Below are 16,618 nucleotides of genomic sequence, written 5' to 3'. Positions count from 1 at the left end.
AAACCCTGGACAGGGCATCAGTCCATCACAGGGCGAACACTCTCACATACACAAACACACACACTCCAACCACACTACAGTTCAGTACCACCAATCTATCTAACCTGCATGTATTTGGAGTATGGGAGAGAACCAGAACACCTGGAGGAAACCCAAGCAGACATGGGGAAGACATGCAAACTCCATGCATGGAGCACCCGGGACGCAAACCCTGATCTCCCTACTGTGCCACTGTGCTGCCCAGGTTATGTTAATTGCCTTATATAAATGATGAGAGTGTAAGTGTGGGAGTGTGTGAGTGTGCTCTTCAGTGGAAAAATGACCATTCAGAACTGGTTCTTTCCCTGTGCCCACTTGCTGCCCAAGGCTGCATATTACTGACTATTACATTAAAATAATATAGTTACTTTTAATATTTTCAGTATTTCAGAGGTTTTGTGCGCACATTTTTGAAAGTGCGGATTAGATAAATTTGATTTATATTAGATTCTAATGCTGCGGTGGGTTGGCACCCTGCCCAGGATTGGTTCCTGCCTTGTGCCCTGTGTTGGCTGGGATTGGCTCCAGCAGACCCCCGTGACCCTGTGTTCGGATTCAGCGGGTTAGACGATGGATGGATGGATGGATAGATTCTAATGTGATCTAATCTAATCATAACTCTTCTAAGCCTAACATATGCCATAGTCATTCTAATTCATATAATGGGAGGCATACAAAAATTGGAGACAAATAAATTATAATAACATTTAGAACATATTTTTCTGAATTAGGCTTTATTTGTTCATTATTCGGTATTATGTATTTAGCACCATATTAAAAGAACAACCTGCTGTTTTTGGCCACATCGTTTGTTGCAAGTACCGTAAAGAAGTTGTGATCTTTTTGTCAAGTGTGACCTCTAGTGTTAGTTCATGAGACTGACGCTCTTTCCTCCTGATCCCTATGAGACACATTTATTACAGTGGTTTGAAATTTCTTTAACAACAGCTTAAATGCTGTCAAACAATTGCAGGCTTTTTCCAATTTGAAAAAATATTTCAGTTTAAGTCTGTTGCAGCACTCTTTACTTAAATGTCACTATTTAGTAGAACAAGCACATTTCATATTGTTGACTTTAGTTATTGAAACAGACATACAAAATGTCACAAAAGTTGTTTTTTGCGTAGCACAGCTGCTTCTGTGGTTAAATGTTATATATTTTTGTTAAAGTTCAATTTGTGTATGTTATGTATTATTATCAACAAGAAAATGCAGCAAGGATAGTGTTAGATAAATATAATACATTAACATTGTTGTATATGGGACATTTGGAGTACATAAGGGTTAAATGACTTACTCAGAGTTCCACAGTAAGTGACAAGTTTGTATTAAACCAGTAACCTTTTTGTTTTTTAGTGTCTTATTCTGCAAAGCACATTCCATGTAATAAGCAAGTAAGATGTATTATATTAAGGTAGGTGAATCAAGTATGGTATGATGCATGCTTTTTTGCCTTTGCTACCAGATGGATCCCGGGTACTCAGAGAAAATCTTACAATTAAAATTTTTTAGAGGACAATTTCTTCAACAACATTTAGGGGAGTCTTTCCCTTTAAACACAGCACAGAGCACTAAATGCAGTGGGGGTTGGTGTTTGATTGCCCATAAGACTTTATAGGATGTCCCTTTGACCCCACCATAGCTAATCACTGCTAAAGAGTGGTCATTTTAAATTAGGGGTTAGTGGTTTCCACAATAATTTCAGAAGAGAAAAAACAGATCTTGTAGTAGGAATGCTTTTGTGCAGAAGGCGCTAGGTTAATTAGAATGTGGCTAAGTACTGTAGCATCTTTTAATCTTCATCCACCCTGTCGCTAAAGTGGACCACCATCTGAGCTTTATTTGAAAAAGCAAGCAAATAAACCATATTTGTACTCACTCCATATTATGGAAAAGAAGTCTAAGGAAGACTGCCTCTGTCTAGAGAAGTGGCGTGGGTATGATGTTTCAAAGAAATGCATGCAGAACAGATATGTAATAAAAATCTGTCTTAACGGATTGTCAGCCCTGCACTGTTGAGTAAACACCTGGTGAATTTATTGTTGTATTCCTCTTGGACTGAGTGGTGGGTTGATTTGTATATATTGGCACTTTGTCATTTACTGGAGGAATACCGGTTTGTGTTTCCTTTCACAGACATTGGTTTCAGTCTTGAGTACTTGGCTCTGAGACATCACTGTGCTTTGGTTGTACTGTTGGTGGAGCACAACATGATGATTGATTGTCATATTTTGTACGATTTTTGATGGTATTATTCAGCTGACATTTGACCATCACTGGTGGTATGGTTCTGTTTAGTGTAATATCTCTATGGCATAATGACATAAACACATTTTCTTGTGTGAATATTGGGTAGTCCCACCCAAAAATCCCATGTCCAAATCCTTAATGCTGCTAGAGCAGACTAACTTCTCAGTAAGGATGCAAATATTGGTGCAGACACACTACTGTTTTAAGTATTGTCCACAAATAGTTTAGTTGGACAAGAAGACACATGTTTTTTTTTTTTTTCTTTTTTTAATGATCTGTGTGTAAGGGAGCAAACTACCATTTACTTTAGGAACTAATCTAGGACCAGTGAAGAAACTGCAAGATTAAAATTACATGATTTAAATAGAAACATTAAAATTCAAAGATCAGGCATATTTAAAGGTATTTGTATTCCATCTGGACCCTTCATTGTCCTAATAATTTTCAAAAATAACCTCAATTGAAAAAATATAAAATAGTCCAGCTGGTCTCAAATCTTCCCTCTTTGTGGAATTCACATGTTCTTTCCAAGTCTGCATGGAGTTTTCTTGTCACATACTGCTGATGTGGATGATAGCATGATTCATTAGTTTTTACTAGGGTTTTTAAAGGCCAATACCGAGCACTAATTTCATATTATTTGATCTGCTGATTCCGATAATGATGTTTTTCCTTTATCCCTTTAAAAAACTTTTTACACTAAGCTCCTGCATAACCAGACACTGTGATGCCTTATGTCCTATATTAAAGTGTATTTTTATAATTAAACTATAGATCACAGATGTTTTTTGTTTTTTATTAACAGAATGAAATGTTCAGCGACTTAATTCAGTGACTATAAAAATGCTAAAATGAATAAAATTTCCCTAAAATACATACTTTAACTAATAAAATATGTATCCACAATACATATGGCATAAAAGATAATAAAATGCTTCTCATAAATAACAAGATATCATATTATTTATTTTTTTCTGTAATGTACTGTAATAAAGAGAGCAGGAGAAAAAGATTTGGGGATGGCCATCCTGTATGCTGAAAATCAGCAAAAAAAACACACATTGATATAAATGGAGTTCAAAGCAGAACTGAGCACGGAAGGTGATACAGAGACATTTATATGGCTAAAACAGGAAGGGGATGGAGCAGGGTGGCCAGATGTGAAACTGATGTCTTCGGTAGGTGGGTTCTGAAGAGGAAGATGTCATAAGTGATGGACAAAAGTGATGTCATTAGAGGGAGGGTTGGTGATGACATCACATTTGGTCGGTTCTTCTGCTGGTCTTTAGAGGGACAAAAGGAGAAAAGACCAGATGACAGTGACAAATAACATCATTTGAGCCCATCAACCTTCACCCAAGTGCATGTGTGTAAAAGTACCTATCTGAAACAAGGCTTAATTAAAAAAGTAGTTTTTAACATTTCTTTAACAAAAAAAGAAAAAAAAATATCAGCATGTTAAAGCACCAACATGGGGTGAAGCCTGTCTGGATTTAGTATTTTGTAATAATCAAGATAGAATTGAGGGTGTAGAGGTGAGGGAACTACTAGGGTCAATTGACCATAATATAATACAATTCTCAGTTTTTTGTAAGAGTGCAGATGCACAGACTAAAATGGTTAAGTTGAACTTTTGTAGGGCAAATGTTGACCAGATGTTGACCAGATGCGACAATGTCTAAGTAGGATACACTGGGAGAAGCGTTTAAGTGTGCAGACAGTTGAGAAGCAGTGGAACAGGTTTAGAAATTCTTTATATGTAATTTAGGACAGATACATACCTAAATTTGAAATTAATAGGAAATTTTTAAAAAAGAAGTTGCAAAGGAAAAAACTGCTTTATAAGGCATATAAGACTAATGAATGCAAAGTGAATGGAAGAGTGTATGAGAACATGAGAGCAACCATTAAGAAGGATATCAGGGAGGCTAAAAGACAGTTGGAGAGGAATATAGCAGATAAGGTGAAAGTGAAAGGTGAAATTTCCCGGCCCTCCTTACCTTCTCGTAGGGTGAGTGGTGCTTCGCTCGCCTCCCCCTTCCCCTTCGGAAAGTCCAGGACCGTCTCTTTGATGGTGACGTCGCAATCAGCAGGACATGGACCTTCTCCTTCCCACAATGCACTGGGTGCAGTCACGTGTCCCTGGCCAGCTGCCAACATGCGGAAGTAATTCTGGCTCGTTGGCTGGACGGAGAACGGAGCCTCTTCATTGGATTTTTCTCTCACATCCCGCAGGATTTCCGGAGGATCTTCCTTGAGGTATGTGCATGGAACAAAGTGTGTTATTTTAAAGATGTTATTCATAGAATCCCCAGCACATACCTCTTGGCAGTCATTTTTCTCCTAAGGCCTTTCCCGACACGTGCAGCCGTTCTTCAGCTCATCCCGAGCATCCTCTGTGATGAGCCTGGTACCTCCGCTGATGCTCTGCTTGCCCTTTTTCTTCCCCATTACGGACTTGGAAAATGGGTTTTCTGGCGATGTTGCTGTGTATCTGGACGTTGTCTTCTCGGGGTTCTCTGCCCACAGAAAATGTATGTACAGGTCCTCCGCAATACACACAAGAGTATCCTGCCGACTACACCACTGTGACAAATAGGGGGTGCTATCGCTCCCTTGAACCCCTGTCCAAGACTCCAGACACCAAGTAAAAGTCCAAAAGTAGACTTGATTCATACAGCACAGTGCACAAAGTACTCTCCACCACACTATACTCATAAATAAATCACAATAATAAATCAATAATCAATCCACCACTTCCAGATGCATTGCCCTCCTACCACCCAGCTCAGCTCGCCGTCTGGGAGCTGTCACAGTCTTTTTATAGTCCCTGACTATAAGTGTTCCAATCCCCAGTTCATGTAATCCTTATCACTTCCGGGTCAGATAAAAAGTCCTTTTCTTCATCCCGGAAGTACGTCACTTCTGCAGTCGCTCTGCCTATGACGCACTTCCGGGTTATAGGGGACATATGACTCTTCGCTCCTCCCTGCAGCTCCCTCTAGCGGCCCCTGTGGTATCCAGCAGGGCTGTGGATGAAAACTCCATTGTCCATGATTCCCTGGTCTTCGGGGCATCTCCATACTGCAGGGAGGGCTCCATCTGGTGGCCTGGGGGTATTGGCCAGGATGACAAGCCGGCCATAGACCACACTATCTAATCTTTGCTTTATCATTTGTAAGCTGCTTTTTTTATCTAAGCTTATTTACAGGTCCAGCCTTTCCCATCTCACTGAAAATCCTTTCACAGAAAGGTCTAAGCGTCCAACAGCTGAATCTTCCATCTCACAGACAGATTCTGCAGCAAACCAGATGCAGCGGTGAATCATGTTTCCCGCTGACCGACACGACTCTGAAAAAAGCCTTCAACGTCACACACAGAAATAATAGCTGTACGCGCAGAGCTTCGGCCCTCACCATTTCACGACCGCTGTTCACACTGAGCCATTAGAATGGAGCAGGAAGCCTCTGCACGGCCCCGAACAGGCACGTGACTGTAGCTGGAAGCTGCAACCTGTATGAGCCCCAGAGCGCTGCTACAACCGTCAGTGCATGCCATAATCTCGGAGCTATCAGGCTCTGCGGTGTGATTCCTGGTGCACTTATGCTTGTAAACAGCTGTGTGTAAATTCCACCCACCCTAACCTTGGAACGGCAGCTAGCTCGCTCACGAGCAGATCCTCAGTCCGGGAGAACAAGTTATGTGTGTAATTTTTAAAGTTAAGGGATTTAAAAAATCATACACACAGTTAAATAATATGCAGCATTTCCCTTTTAAATCACGTTTGAGATGTCTAAGAAATATATCCTCTGGTGTATAATTTGTAATTATATTAATTAATATAATTATAATTTGTATAAAAATCGATCTAAAACAATCCCGGTTCTATCCAACTGCTCCCATTTTTAAATAATCAGCTGGCTCTAAGGAAACATATTGTTGAAGAAAAGCGTTTAGTTTTCTAAAAGTTAGATTGCCTTAAACAGATCGGACATCTGGTGCTAGAAAAAAGCGATTTAAAATACTCTTTGGCAAAACCACTTTTTCCAAAGCACATTGCCCCAACACCTCCGGATGCCTGAAGCTAAGGGGAGTGGGAGGTCAGTGTCGATTCACATTTCAGCTGTCCAGCTCATTCCTTTGCTGATGCATGAGAGGTTCTCACATCCTGACCTTTCACCTCAATGCAAAGAGTGTCCGGTGGCCTGTGTGAAAACGACCTTACGGAGAGGCATGCAGCTGCTTAAAGAAATCACCAGCCAAATTTCACAAAATTCTGGACTTTTCCGTGTAAAGAGTTTTAGATGTCAGCCTTGGGCCGGACAACGGACATTACACGGGTGTCCAGTTAAAATGATGGGCACACATTTGTTATCACAGATCACTGGGCACATTAAAAAAAAATACTGCACTTTTCGTCATAGGACTGAAGCAAACAATATTAGTTTATTTATACCGAAACGGTAATCCAATCAAGTAGTTTTTGTCTCGGCGTCTGAAAAGTCAAACAGGGTCTCTCCTCTGAGAATATTCAGGCATGGTTTAAAGGCGCAGGCCGGTTGTGTATTAGCTTTCTCATAATAAGAGGACAGTATTCTGAACTACGTACAGAAGGGCCCCGTTTGTGAAATGCGTACTTGTTCGAATCGGACTCACTGTAGACGGGTGTTCTCTGCACGGGGCCGTATGTTTTTAAAAGTTTGAGATAACTAAACATTTTTACTTTATAAACTCTCATTTGTTACAACTGGTTGGAGACAGCCTCCAAGGATGAACAGGATCCAGGTGCATACCTGTATATCGAAGCGAATGCTTAATAGACATAAGGCAACTGTGTTTTCATTCATTTCACTAAATAAAATGTAATTATTTTAATACAGATGAGGCAGACAAAACTTATACCATAGAAGAGGCTGGCTGTTTACTGGCTATTTAGAGTCCTAATTTATCTTGGCACAAATAAACAATTTTATGATACCAGGTCTTTCATGATGATGTCCAATGTTGTGTGGATTTGATTGTTGTTGCTCAGCATTCAAGTGGAGGACTCTTCTTGCATTGAAGTTCAATTCTTGATACAATTTTCTCAAACTGGGCTAAGTCACTGGCACAGAGCTTGGCATGGCAAAGTATATGTTAGAGCTACAGTACTTCAGAGTATCCAGCTCCTAGGCTGTATGGAGAGTAGCTTCCTGGCCAAAGAAAGGTTGCAAGAGTTTTCTTTTGCAGAGAGTGGGTGGCTTCTTGTACAGAACAGAGCAGATTGTTAGCTTTCAGCTCCAGAGAGATAGTGTCTTATAAGCTTTGGCACCCTTTAGCTCCCAAAGAGAAAGAAGAAATAAATGCAACTATTCTGAAGGAGAGTTTAACATTTCTTATGATTGTATTCAAGTTCTCTCCAGTTATTGCTCCAGTGCCTGCTTATCAGTGTGTACAGTGATATCATACATTACATCCAGGCAGAGTCCATTTTTTGGTCACAAGCCTAAAAAGAATGTCTGTCCGGGCACTTTTTTGTTTGAAGGAGTTCCTGCTGAAGTATCAGCTCAACTTTGATTTTGATTGGGGTGTTCAGTCTCATTTCTGCATCCCTGTTAAATCTGCTGTCTTAACAGACCTTTTGTGCCACTATAAAGTTTGCAGAATAAGCAATGCCCTTTTAATCCTGCATATATTCCCTGTTTGGAATCTGACATCCATTGAGGCATGTAATATTTCAAAACACAAATCATTAAGCATTGTACCACTGAAATCCACAAGGCATATTTCCATTACTGTATCCATATTGTTCCAAGACGAATCAATCTAACATCTTTGGTATCTAAGCCAGAATATTACAATGGTTCTCACTACTTAAAATTCATCCATAACAACACAAGTTGCAGTAGTACATGAGAGTGTTTAACCATTTATTGTTCATTGCTGGGTTCATTACTTTCTCTAACTATTCACTACCATATGATGCTTTCATTTCTGACATCCTTCACTTCAGTGGTGTTTGAGTTTCAAAATGAGTGTGTGGGTTAGTGTGACAACATATAGCCTGTGTGGATTTGTGCAGACCTGATGTCCCTAAGAGCTACCCACTAGGTGACACTAGGAAGGATCTGTCTTCCTTAAACCCATTTTTGAGAACTCCTACTTTCTTTTCTTAGCCATTGGGAAGTTTACCTGGAATGTTTTGTAATTGAAGGTTAACTCAGGGTGTTTAAATTTAAGGCCAGGTTTATACTTAATTCAACGTGTGCACCTGTGGATGATACTGCTAAGCAAGCATTGTACTGTTTATGTTTAGCATTGTACTTTATGTAAATCTGAAAGATTATACCAGGTGGCAGTGCAAAATATCATCAAGGTGAGAAAATGTTTGGCTTCTCTGCGTTGTGAATTGCCTGAAACACCCATTGAGGACACCTTGCCACAATATCTCTGAAAAGGATAGCTGTTTAATGATTAAGTCCATCAATCCAGGGATGCACCCATTCCAGCTAGCATTGGGCATGAGGCAGTAACAATCCCTGGACGGGGCATCAGCTCATCGCAAAATAAATACACTACACTACACTACACTAGCATCATTTTAGCATCACCAAATCCTCAAACCTGCATGTCTTTGGAAGGAAACCAGTACACATTGTGGAAACCCACCAGGAAACCATGAAAACTCCAGGCAGGGAATACCAGGGACGTGACTCCCTGCGAGACAGCAGTGCTACCGCTCCACAGCCTTATCGCCCCCACCTGTGTAATTATTTTGAAGTTAACGATTTATCTGTAAAATGTTCTAAACATGTAATATAAATAATATATATATAATAACATAAATAATATATATAATATAAAATGTATAAAATATATATAAAATGTAATATACATGCATTTCATCATGAGAGTGATATCAAGTATAAATCTAAGGATTCTAAATGTGCAGAGAGTTGGAATATCATAAATTTAATGTGTTTTGTGTGGAGATTGCTGCTTGTCGCTGCTGTCAATGAAGTAGAAGCAGGTAGCGATTAACAACTGGCTTGGTTTTAAGATGATGTTTACGACGGTCTAACTCAATGATAAAATAAATTATGAGATTAAAGTAGACATTTCAGGATTTAAGCTGAAATTTCCACTTTAATCACAAAATACACCTTTTTCACTGTGTCCCTAACTTTTTCCTCTGTGGCTGAAATATGCTGCCGTACATTCGGATGCTGTTGTGAAGGTGAAAATAAAAAAAAAAAGACGGCACAGAAGATGACATGTCAGACCTTTAAAATGTATTGTGTCATTACGATGGGGAATACGTGACTCTTCAGTATAAAAGCACCATGAATGCATTTGCATTTTGTCATTTTCCTTCACCACATCAAACCATTCATTGAAGCACGCACATTGATCTTGTATGATCTGCAAAACTGCTTTCTGTCACATGTAGATAGTAAACACAGACTCTGATGTCACGTTTCATCACACTGCGCTCCCTGACTTTTTGCTGGTACCGCAACTCGCACACACATCACATTAATTTCTGAGGACAAGTTCATTGAAAGCGTCAAATGAACGCTGGGAACATGTGGCAGCCATGATGTGTGCACATACGCGTTCTGAGAGTGAAGTATAAACTTGCCCTAAGAAAGGTCTAAGCTCTCTGAAGACATCCAATACTTAGTCGTGTAATGTTACGTCATCAGTGTACACTAGGTCTCCCTTTGGAACTTGGATCATAATGGTGCAGTTTGGCAGCACAATAGTGTTAGCCAAATTATGTCTGTCATGTATTTCCCGACTCTTCGGCTGCGTTGAGTTGGCTAACTATTTAGTAAGCACTTTTTTAGCTATAACTTTATGACTTCACTTCCACTACACAGATTGACACTATGTTTTGTTTAGCACACATTATTATGCTCCATATAGCCATTAGTCTGTTCCCTCTACCTGGCCTGAGGTTTGTGAATAGAAGAGAATGTGTGGCAGGTTTTTAACACTAATGTGTCTCCAACTCTTTTGCACCTTGTTTCAAACGTTTTGGCACAGGAAGGCTTCATCTGCTCACATCTGGATTTACAGACATTACTCTTGTGGTTCTAGCTGTGTCCTTTGGGCAGATGAGCATTCAGTCCATAAGTGAACTCACAGGTTACTGTAAAGAGTTGTGTTTCCTGTAGTAGGAATCACCACTCATCTATTCAGTTCTTATGAATTCAAGACCAGGGAAGAACAATGCCTAACAGCACTCACATCCAGGGTTATTCATTCGGTAGAGTCATTTACTGTTTGATTGGATGGAGTCTGCATATACTAACTGGAGATTATTTGTTAAATCTTTGCCATTACAGGATTTTTTTTTCTGCACAGGAAATACACCATTGTCAGGGTCGGCTTCTTAACCTGCTTGCCTGGTTTCACTACCACTTCTTCCCCTCAGTTTCTAGTCAACGCAATCACCTTGATGTCCAGCATGTGTCCTAAGGGAGTGGCTAGGATATCTAATCGATAGCTTAGGACTGGCCTCAGTGTCTGCCCGGACCTGGCATTCCTAAAGACCATCTTTACTGTGATGCCTTCAGTGCTGACATCAGACCCCTGCATTTTAGGTCCTGCATAGGTGAGTGGATTAACTTAAACTTGTTAGTTTCCAGGGATCTTGCATAAAGGTCTGCTAGAACATATAGGTGGCTCTAGTGTTATGGATCCATCCATCCATCTTCTAACCCGCTGAATCCGAATACAGGGTCACGGGGGTCTGCTGGAGCCAATCCCAGCCAACACAGGGCACAAGGCAGGAACCAATCCTGGGCAGGGTGCCAACCCACCGCAGGACACACACAAACCAAGCAAACACTAGGGCCAATTTAGAATCGCCAATCCACCTAACCTGCATGTCTTTGGATTGTGGGAGGAAACCGGAGTGCCCGGAGGAAACCCACGCAGACACGGGGAGAACATGCAAACTCCACGCAGGGAGGACCCGGGAAGCGAACCCGGGTCTCCTAACTGCGAGGCAGCAGTGCTACCACTGCGCCACTGTGCCGCCCTGTTATGGATCCTCAACTTTTAATTAATTTTGTGCATCAAGGTATGACCTATTTAAGCATTTAAGGTTATAGCAAAAATGGCAGTTTATGCCTGTTGTTTGCAGATGGCCAAGCAAATATTTTTATTTTTATTAATTCCCAATCAGTTTTATTAGGATGACTATTCAGGTTTGTTTTCTGTGTTGACTTCTCCTTCCAGTGGCTTAAAGCCTGAACATACACAGACGATTATTAGGGAAGGATTGTTTGCCTTCCTCTAATTGGTCGTTAGTTTTCTTAAAACTGTTAGGAATTTTCTAAAAGCTTCAGGTGGATTATAAGCAGTGGCCACTAAAGCATGCTCTTAAATAAAATGATTTATTTTGGAAGCTGTCCTTTATGTGCTTTTTGTGTGTTTGAATCTGCATGGAGAGAGGCTGCTCTCACTTAGCAGATGGGATTGTTCAAAGCCCTTCTTTTTGTTGAGGGGCAAACACTTCTTTGCCCATTTATTTCTTCTTCTTATGAGGTTTGTCACCCTTTTTGGCTAAATGTACATGTGTTCTATATCTATATACAACGCAATCAAATCATTAATTGCGAGTAAGAGATTTAGTATGATCAATCCCTTTAATTACATTTTATCTTCCATTCCTGGATAGTTTTTCCTTCTTAAATAGATGTCTCACAGTATTTCAAAATATTGCCTAAACGACTGCTCTTTTCTTTGTTTTACTTTGTGTGCTACAGCTAGAGAGGTAGGTAGGTCTCTATGCACATCATATTCCTTATCCAGCGCTTTTTACAATGACTCAAACTTGGACCAGATGTGTAGCCAAAAGTTTGAAATGTGACACTGTGATCTGTGAGGTTTTTAATCCAAACACAATATTTTGTTAACAATGGATAATTGCGGCCATAAATACATAAAAGCTGAAGTTGTGCAAATCAGCTGACAGAGTGAACCTGACAGGGAGATAGGAAGAAACATGTGGGTAACGACTCAGGCAGGCTATATAAAAGTGCTGATGTGCCCTGTTTGGTGATGATCAACATATGGCCAGAGACCACTGTCTACTACTGTGTTTTCCCTGTGAACAAATTCCATGCTTGGCAAATGGATGTTCCTTTTTTGGAACCTGATAAAGGCATAAAGCTCTGACAACTGCACACTGAACCTCAGAGCTCACCTATGGATGGATGGAAGACTTCACTTCTGCCCAGACCTAGGAAATATACCTTTAACACTCTTTCTTAGAATGATCAGAGCCAACTGCATCACACTATTGCCAATAGCACTCCTTCGAATGTATTCTTATGAGTGTTCAGATGAAATTAAACAGGGGCTAAGTATATTCTTCCTTTAGTGTTACTCTTTTTTCTTCCTTTAAGAATCACAGCCATACCACTAGGGAATAATAAAATATTTTATATATATATATTGTGAACCCGCCTCCAAATCAGCACCTCCAAATCCGAGACCATGGTCCTCAGCCAGAAAAGGGTGGAGTGCCCTCTCAGGGTTGGGGGCGAGATCCTGCCCCAAGTGGAGGAGTTAAAGTATCTCGGGGTCTTGTTCACGAGTGAGGGAAGAATGGATCGTGAGATTGACAGTTCGGTGTGGCGTCCGAAGTGAAAAAGAGCTGAGCTGTAAGGCAAAGCTCTCAATTTACCAGTCGATCTACGTTCCTACCCTCACCTATGGTCATGAGCTATGGGTAGTGACCGAAAGAACGAGATCGCGAATACAAGCAGCTGAAATGAGTTTCCTCCGCAGGGTGTCTGGGCTTTCCCTTAAAGATAGGGTGAGGAGCTCAGTCATCCAGGAAGGGCTCAGAGTAGAGCCACTGCTCCTCCGCATCGAGAGGAGTCAGATGAGGTGGCTCGGGCATCTGATCAGGATGCCTCCTGGATGCCTCCCTGGTGAGGTGTTCCGGGCACGTCCAACTGGGAGGAGGCCCCGGGGAAGACCCAGGACACGCTAGAGGGACTATGTCTCCCAGCTGGCCTGGGAACACCTTGAGATTCTCTCGGAAGAGCTGGAAGAAGTGGCAGGGGAGAGGGAAGTCTGGGCTTCTCTGCTTAAGCTGCTACCCCCGCGACCCGACCTCGGATAAGCGGAAGAGGATGGATGGATGGATATTGTGAACCCCCATACTGCAGACACACATGCAGGGTTTCTCTTAGGCCCGACCCAGGAATTGCTTTCGGTCTCTTGTCCCTGTCATCCTGAGCTCTTGTGGAAACCAGGGCAGTCCTCCCCCGACAACACCCTCTGGTGGACCCCAAAGACTCTGACAAGGTTGTGCTTCCAGACTTCATTTCCCATTCATCCCTGTGGGTGTTCTAATTGGGTTTAGCCCTGAGGAACACTGCCATTTACTGTTTGGGGGATTGACCTGCTCCTGGTGAGTCCATTTTCCTGGTCCTTCTGTTATGGCTTCCTTGCAGGGCATGAAACCTTTCTTTATCCCAGGCAGGATGTCTGGCCTGTAGAGGAAACTCCTGCTACCCAAATCCAACACAGACAGATGCTTTTATTTTTTTTTCTTTTTCCCCCTTTTACCACCTGTACAACAAAGTGAAACACCACAAAAACACAGTACAAAACACTCTTCTCTCCTTTCTTCTCTTTCTCCCTCTCTGTCTGCTTCCATTGTTCTTGGCAAGCTTCTTCTTCTTCCTCCCGACTTTGGCTCCCAGAGTACTGGTTGCTGGCTCCTTTTATAGGTGCTCAACAACTTTCTTCTTGTGTGGTGGAAGTGCTACAACAGAGAGCTCAACAGTACATGCAGCACCCCCCATGGAACACAAAAGGGCTGCACCAAACCCTGTGGGAGTCTGAGGCCATCTATTGGTCCTGGGGAGTTAATGCTCTGAAAATGTTCTCTCTCCTGGTCCTTCCAGCAAAGAGGTGTCCCGGATGGGTAAGGGCCCCGGCCATCTGCTACACTGCCCCCCACTCAGCTGAGGCATGTAGGGCGAAGGGGCCAGTCCCGCGAGGACTGTTCTTCTCCTGGATGTGTTACTTGCTCACAGATTCCTGTAACAAATGCCTCCTTATCTGCCTTCAGAGTCCTTGCAGCCGTCCTTCTCAGTTCCCGATACAGATTGGAGTTGCCATCAAGCCATGCGCAGGGACACCTCTTGATGATATCCAGGATTCCCTACAAGATGAAACACCTCCTTCTGGAAACAATGGTAACACCAATACAACCCACATCAACCTTCAGGGTCTTGTTATGGAAGGTCTCCCACATCACATTAGAATCAGCAGTCACACACAAGTTTGTTGGTTCCTCACACAAACTGCATGCAAACTCATTAGAAACAGCATGATCTTGGAGTATGCCAGGTCCAGCCTCATTTCTCCTAGTAGGTGGTAGCCTACTGGACATAAGCTGGATCTTCAGAGCAACAACGACATGTTTGTGGTTAGAATTCACAAACTGGGCACTTCTGTAGACCCTGCAGTTTTGTAAGAGCCTCCAGTGTATATCCATGAGGATGTGATCATTCTCCTTCACCACACCACCAGTATTGGAGTACCAAGTCCAACAATGCGGCTCATGGCGCTGGAACCAGGAGCCAGCAATCTGCAGCCAGTTACCAGACCCAGGGGACCGAGACAATCCTCATAGCCAGCCCTGTCTGTGCCAGTGGTCACATTGAAGTCACCCATTTCCAGAGGAGTGTTACCTCACGGGCACCCATCCTCCGCCGATTCTCATAACACACTTGTTGAAAGGAGTTACACCTGACACCATTGGAAAGAACCCAAGTAATTGTAACTTCAATAATTGAAGTTTAAAAAAAAAAAGTCTGAAAAGTAAAAAGAATGCATATTTATGGTAAATGTTGCATAAAAATTGACAAAGCTGAAAGGAGAATCTTCTTTGCCTTGCCAAGACACAATAAGATTCACGATCATGTTTCACAAGGATGTCTGGATCAGTCTTCTTAGTTCTTTTTCTGCTTCATCCAAAGAGTTAAAAATGTAAAACTGACCTTCATAGCTGCTTTTAACTTGACAGGATGCAAGAGGCTGTGTAGATGTGTGTACAATGTACAAACAATTTTTGAAACTTGTTTAGCATGGTGGAGAATTACAATATTGTTGTTTTTTTATATATTTTATGATGAAAGTAGCTGTTCTATTAATTGATTGAATTAATTAATTTATGTGCACACCATGATTTTATTTAGTCACATACAACCACAAAATTGTGGTTAAAGAAAAAAATATTTTTTGCTTTTTAGTGCATATATAACCAAATTTTACTCAAAAAAAGTTTTAGATATTTTATTTTTTACTTTTTAGTTTTTGAGCATTTTGCAATGGGATGATTCTTTAAAAGTACCTAATATATCTTCTTTGCAGAATTAGTTCAATGCTAAAAAGAATTATATTTTGGTCTCTATTTTTCTGTTCAAGTTGTAATGGGATTAGCACTTGGTCGCTGAGAAAAAAAAAAACATTGATGACAGAATGGCAAGCTTATGACAATACTTCCTCACCGTGACCATCAAGGCTACTCCTTTCTAAGAGTAAACGAGTAAAGTTGGCATGCATATTTACCCACTCCACTAACTGGAAAAGGCAAGTGGGGCAATCCAATACATCTCTCATTTGTATGCTCCTATATCTCACTATATTCTCTCTCCATCATTATTGTGGGTGTGTTAATATGAATCGCATAACCATTAATTACGGTGAAATTGTTAATGTAATTGCATCCGTTTTGACGGATTATTGTATTGTCATCAGTACTGAACACGTACTGTATGCAAAATTGGAACAGATTCACTTTGCCAAAAGTGGATTTAAAATCAGTTGCAAGATTTGACCCAGACAAATAAACAGACAGAGCAGACAAGGTAAATAAATCATTAAAAAAAAGAAAGTCAATTAGGTCAGCAAAAGTCTGTCTTCATTTTCCTTTAAATCACAGGCTGTATTTACCCACTTATCTCACAGCTGATGGGGAAGCTTTGAGAATATAGTAAAAATGTTTGCAGTGTTGTCAAATGTTTGCCCATTTTTCACATTGGACATAACGTTCATACATCTAGTAAGAGAAATTTTATAGTCTTACAGACTTGCTATATCATCTGATTTTATTTGTGGCCACTTCACTGCTTTCTTTAGGTATGCATCGGCTATCTATAACTGGTTTCCATAATACTCTCAAGCTGCTTCATGGCCCTATTGTAACTTTCTTTTGGTGGTAGGTATCTATAGCTTTTAATGATTTCATGTGGTGAACCTTTGGTAAATTGCACTAATCAACCTAATTTATCTTGAGGGTTCTTCACCACAT

Source organism: Polypterus senegalus, chromosome 3 (assembly GCF_016835505.1).
Source record: "Polypterus senegalus isolate Bchr_013 chromosome 3, ASM1683550v1, whole genome shotgun sequence".
Lineage (NCBI taxonomy): Eukaryota > Metazoa > Chordata > Cladistia > Polypteriformes > Polypteridae > Polypterus > Polypterus senegalus.
Note: the sequence above shows the minus strand (reverse complement) of the source record.